Below are 6,455 nucleotides of genomic sequence, written 5' to 3' on the forward strand. Positions count from 1 at the left end.
AATTACCAAAAAACCAAGAAGCTTAATATGGAAGTACAATTATCATCCTCCACCAAAATCGAAAGTATTATTCTCATGATGTTTCTGAATACAAAAACAAAAAAGTTAAAATCTCACCTTACAATCCTGCTGATGAATTTGATGAAAAATCAGGTACATAAAAATAATAAATAAATAGTGAACGAGATGCTATCTAATTCGTCCACACTGACAGATGAAGAGCTGCTTATCCGTTTATATTGCGGAGGTGAGGAAGAACGATCCTCCCTTCGGGGACATCCGATAAAATTGGAACGATACAGAATGACACGCACAAATCAAGCTTTTTTCCCCTCTTCGCCGGAACCCTAATTTTGTCTGCTGATGGCCGGCAGTCTGTCGATGTGGCGAGGAATTTTCGTGGAGTCAAACCTATGTGGAATCTATGTCTTTCTTTGTTATATATATGTGATTTGTTTCTACTCTCTACACTTAAATTACAGCAGAAAGGATTTTTGACATTGTGGTGAGTTTTCTTCTCTTCTGTTTCGATGTGCGTGTGTGTTTGAATATGAACAGTTGTTTTCATCTTTAGTTTCTCTGTTCACTTATCTCTGCACATTGTAGCTACATGTTAAAGGGCTTATTTAGAATTCAATCTATTAACTAGATCTAAGTTAAAATGATCGACTTTGTAAACTTTAAATTGTTAAACAGTCTTGTGAGTTGATTGAACGATGATTCTGCTCCATTTCTTTGCCAAAATGATTACAGCAAATCATGATGTTTTGAATGAACTCTGACCAAAAAAAGCTTGATTTTTAGCAACGTTTATGATGCTTATATCATATTTTCCTGTTTTATCATATGCTTAGACTACTGATGTTTATATGAAAGCATCATACTTTTGGTTTATCCCAAACAAGACAGAGCAGGTTGTGTTTATAAATGCATTGATTGATTGTTTGAAATGAATTAAAGATGATTATATGTATATGAAGCTTTTCATAATTGGGTTTTTCGCTTACTAGTTAATGGTGGAGTTTTAAACAATATATATATGATAAGTGGTAAACTTTTTCCAAGTATTTTTCTCATTGTGGTAAAATTTCAGGTTTATTGGTCCTGATAATGTGGACCAATGTCGTGAATTTAAAGTATAAAAGCATAAAGCATATTCCTAACTTTCAATTTACTTCAAAATGTTCAAATTTGGTAAAACAAGTTGCAAAATTAATTTCAAGGTTAAATATGTTCAAAATTATTTTCTACACATAATAACAACAAAGCTATATATTTTACACATAATGGTAACCTTACTTACATTTTACCAATAATATGGGTAATGTACTTTATTTGTTATGTGTTGCTATTATTTGTATATAAAGCAATTATGGTGTACATTGCTATTTATGTAAATACATTGCTATTATGGGTGGAAAAATATAAACACACTGTTATTGTGGGTAAAAGATAAAGTAAATTTAGCGAAAATGATACAGAAGCATTAGAGTCACTTCTGATGTTTTTTATTCATTTAAACAATTTCAACCAAAGGGTTTTAGCCAGTTGTATCAACTATTAGGTGTTGTCTTCCCATAGAGGGTTCAAGTACTGTCTCAGACATAAGTGGAATTATGAGCAGTTTAAGAGTAGACGAGATTTGTCGTTGTTAAAAAAAAACAATTTCAATTTTTTTTTCAAACTAAACCCAATCTCCCTGTTTGTAGGTTGAAAGTCAATGATCGATCATATTTTTTTATTCACTCTATCCCACTTTTACCATTTATTTATAACAGTTTTTTTACTACCAAAACAGAACTTTTTGACTGTTTTTGATTGTTAAAAGCTGCATTTTTTATTTTGAGTGTAAAAGACAACAATTTTTTAATTTATCTGAGTTATATACATTTATCTTGTGGAAATTGGAATTTATATCTGATATTGATATGAATAGACATTGGTGATTACCATAAAGGAAAAGGTACACATGCAAATAAATTTAAGTGTGACACGTGCAAACAAACTTTTAGGGTTTTATGTACCTAATAGTAGTACTGAAACTGCCCTTCATGTAGGGGCATACAGATGTTGGAACATTAATATTTGGTAAACCAACTATATTCAATTTAATTCCATTTATTGGTATTATTTTCAAAACGTTATATTGTATTTAACAAAATATTCTACTATTATATTATATTAATTGGGTAATTTTTTTCTAAATACGATATCTTAATAAGAAAAAATATGCATATGCACACGTATGTGCAATAAACAAAAAAAAATGAAAATATGTTGCTATTTCTTGTATTCTTTTGTATGCTAAATACAAGAAATAGCAACCTAATTTTATTTATTTGTGTATTTATAGCATACTCAATGTCTTTGGTATCTTCCTATGGGCACCTGAATGATATAACCGACACATGGTATCATAATGTTGTTGTATATTGTTATCATCAACATAAAACACATGTCAAGAAATATATACTTAACTTTAATATTGTTGTTAGAAATTAGATATCCTCCTATTTTTCTTCCTATACATATTCCTACCCATTTGAAATGATGACAAGTGTATTCATATATTATTAATCTTATCCAAATATAGCACATGTCATTATTTCACATCGGTAGGAATATAAGTAGGAGGATATTTAATTTATCTTGTTGTAAATATTTTTTTTAATATTGTAATTAAACTCCTAGCTTTTTTTTTTTTTTGAACCGGCAAATATAATATATAAACTCCTAGCTTAATACCAAGTTATCAGGTCTGGAATATTAAATTTTATTCTATTTTATGAAATTAATTATTTCATGTCAAGCACTTTATAGGATTATTAGGCTTATGAAAACGCCTTGTTCCTTTCCAATAGTTTCCTGAGTTTTTTTTTTCTTTTTCTTGAGTTCTGCATGGAGCCATGGAGGGGGTCGCTAATATTTCTAAAAGGTCCAACAAATAATCAATGGGCCTACAACTTAAATCGCAACACAAGAACCCATTTCCAAATAGTTTCTTCGGTTTGATTGCAAACGAGAAGGATTGTAGAGCTCTTGCCTTATGAAAATGTGTTGGTGGAATGTAATGTGTAGGTAGCAGAACAATCTGGTTAAGGCTAAACGATTACGATGTAAGTTTCGTATGAATTTTGTGGTTCTTTGTACGAAAGTATTATCATGCCTAATATGATATTTATGCAATTTTATTTAAGGATTGATTCGAATACATTTTGTGATCAATGTTGTTGCATGAAACATGTTTTGGACTTGTTATTTACTTTGTGAATGCTTAGGATGACTTGTCTAGTGGGAAAAAAAATGGGGTTTTTGATAGCCGGAACATGATGAGTTTATTGTAACAAAGAGGGATAAGATTTGACATTTTACTCATTTTATTGGATTTATAATTGCTTAGCATAACAAGCCGGTTTGTGCCAAGAGGGAAGGGGAAACATACCATTGGGTTTTTATCTGGATATCTAAAAAATCCACCTAAGTTGTGCCATCAGATGAATATACCACCGCAATAAAGTACTTTTAACTAGAATTGCATGATACGACTCTTTTATTAGGTAGAGATCTACATGCATGAGAATCGCAAACTCATTAGGCCCTCCGATTACCAAATTATAACTTTACATATATGCAACCCAAGAAACGACAAAATAAGTGAAGAAATAGCAAACGATGAAATTAACATTTTGAACAAATTTTATCCCAATAGAAACTATTTAAGGAGTGATTAGTTATGTATTAATCATATTAACTTTTTTTTTGTTATAATATTCTTGGTATTTATGAATTTTGTTATGATATTAGTCATTTAATTTTTTAAAATTCAACGGATTAGCAATTTAGAGTCCTCGCCTAGACGATTAATCAATTAACCCCAACCTATTTACTAGCTAACGTTGAACGTTTTTTACGACATTGGTTAAGACAATATTAAGAATTTGATTTGATATTGGGAGTTTTGATTATCTATATTTGAAAATCATTGTATTTCAAATTGGTATCAGATATGCATTTAAGTAGATTAAGTGTTTGCATCTAATCTTAGACGAGATCAACATGGTCAATCTATACCGCATCTTGCTCATGGAGCATGGTAACGGAATCATGATGAGCTTGATTCTAGCATAGGGCACCGATGGACTACTTCCCCATGAGAAGTATGATGTTGAGGTAAAGGTTTATAGTTATGATGACGACCTTGAACCAATGACATCCCTCGGTCTTCTTGAGCAAGATCTAGAGGAGGATCTTTAGGAGTTGTCATACTCTAGTCCTATAGCTACATCACAACTACCCCCAATGTTTTGAAGAGGACACAATGGAGCGTGAATATGAAACTTTTAATATGTCGTCCATAGAGTACATCTCGACAAGTCATGGATTTTACTTGGAGAAGTTATATAAATCGCAAAACCCACCAAAATATAAATCAATAACAAGGATGCGATCACTTTTGAACATTATTAGCCTGAAAAAAAACGATAAAAAAAACCACCAATTTAGAAAGTCGTTCTCATGTCGTTTATAAATACATTATACATAGACCAAAATGGAAGAAAAAGAATAAATCGTACCTTACAATCTTGCTGAGGAATATGATGAAAAATTAAGTAAATGTCAGCATTTTACACAATAATAATATATAAATAATAAACAGTGAATTGTAAATAATAATAATAATAATAATAATAATAATAATAATAATAATAAATAGATAGTGAATTAGTTCATGTAATGTAACGAGATTCTATTCAACTCGTCCCATATTGACCAGATAAAGGAATGTTTTTCCGGTTATATGGCGGATGTGAGGAAGAACAATCATCCCTTCGGGGACATCCGATAAAATTGGAACAATACAGGGAAGATTAGCATGAACCCTGCGCATGGATGACACGCACAAATCGAGAAATGGTCCAAATTTTTTTTGCTCTTCTTCGTCGGAACCCTAATTTTCTTTCGGAGTCGACAGTCAATGCAGCGGGGAATTTTGGTGGAGTTGCCATTGGCGGATTTTCTTTTCCGGAACCCTAATTTTCTTTCGGAGTCGACAATCGATGCAGCGGGGAATTTTAGTGGAGTTGCCATTGGCGGATTTTCATGAGGTATTTGTCAAATCTTTCGTCTTCAAAGCTATGTGGAATCTGTGTCTCTCTTTGTTATATATGTGATTTGTTTCTACGCTCTACACTTAAATTAGGGCATGTTCCAAATGTTTTATCAGCTAGATTGCTAGTTAAGATTGCCAACTATGTGATTCACAGAATCGGCAAAAATCATTACACCAGAAAGTATTTTTTGACATTGTGCGTGTGTGTTTGAATATGAACAGCTTTTTACATCTTTAGTTTCTCTGTTCATTTGTCTCTACACATTGTACCTGAAAGGGCTTATTTTCAATTCATTCTATTAACTAGACCTTCTTAACTTAAGATGATCAACTTTGTGATCTTTAAATTGTTAAATGGTCTTGTGAGGTGATTGAACTATGATTCAACTCCATTTGTTTGCCATAGTCGTCAGCAAATCATCATGTTTTGAATGATCTCTGACTAAACAAAAAAGCTCGATTCTTAGCAATGTTTATTATAAATGCATTGATTATTTGAAATGAACATAATGCATCTAAATGTGTAATGGTTGCTATTGATTATATGTATATAAACCTTGTTATAATTATGGTCATTTGTTTTTTTGCTCTACCAGTTCATGGTAGAGTTTTAACTTTCAATTTAATTCAAAATGTTCAAATTTGTAGTTTTAATCTTGTTATAAAGCAAAAAGCATATTTTAACTTTCAATTTAGTTCAAAATGGTCAAATTTGGTCAAACAAGTTGCAAAATTAATTTCATGGGTAAATATGTTCCTATTACAACATTTTACTTTAGGAAACCTAGATTTTTCAAAGTAAAACGTTCTAATATGGAAAAAGTAGAAATTCGATTACTATTTTCTCTACTCATAATCGCAACATACTTACATATTTTATTATATAATAGTAACATTTTACTTACATTTTATCAACAATATAAGTATTGTACTTTATTTTATGGGTTAGGAATTGTAAGTACATTGATATTCATATATAAAGATGTGTAACTACTTTGCTATTATCAGTAAAAAAAATGTAAGTAAGTTGCTATTATGGGTGGAGAACGCTCGACCTTAAAAAGGACAAAGTATTATGCATTTATCTTGTGGAATTTGTATATGATATGATGTGAATAGACATTGAAGATGTTTATTCATCAATATGGTTTTAACCACAAACGAAAAAGGTACACATGCAAATAAACTTTAAGAGTGACATGTGTAAACAAACTTTTAAGGTTTTATGTACCTTAGTACTGAAAGTGCCCTTCATGTAGGGGCATCAGATGTTATGACTTTACTCTTTGATTGCTAGTGATGTGGGGTAGGATGTTGCAACATTAATATTTGGTAAAGCAATCGT

General features: G+C 31.0%; 1 long non-coding RNA gene and 1 other non-coding gene across 3 annotated transcripts; both read left to right on the forward strand.

The window, feature by feature from the left end:
- On the forward strand, positions 1–3,196 carry LOC145069976 (uncharacterized). Of its 2 annotated transcripts, XR_013689770.1 has the most exons (3): positions 1–153; positions 215–505; positions 2,893–3,196. It is a non-coding gene; the product is annotated as an uncharacterized LOC145069976 (long non-coding RNA). The 2 variants fall into 2 exon arrangements; XR_013689769.1 differs by lacking the exon at positions 1–153 and having other exon boundaries at positions 160–505.
- Positions 3,197–4,823: 1,627 nt separating this feature from the next.
- LOC145071855 (U6 spliceosomal RNA) lies at positions 4,824–4,926 on the forward strand. The gene has a single exon (XR_013690820.1). It is a non-coding gene; the product is annotated as a U6 spliceosomal RNA (small nuclear RNA).
- Positions 4,927–6,455: the final 1,529 nt, after the last annotated feature.

This window comes from Lactuca serriola, chromosome 8 (genome assembly GCF_051521515.1).
Source record: "Lactuca serriola cultivar US96UC23 chromosome 8, Lser_US96UC23_V15, whole genome shotgun sequence".
Taxonomy (NCBI): Eukaryota; Viridiplantae; Streptophyta; class Magnoliopsida; order Asterales; family Asteraceae; genus Lactuca; species Lactuca serriola.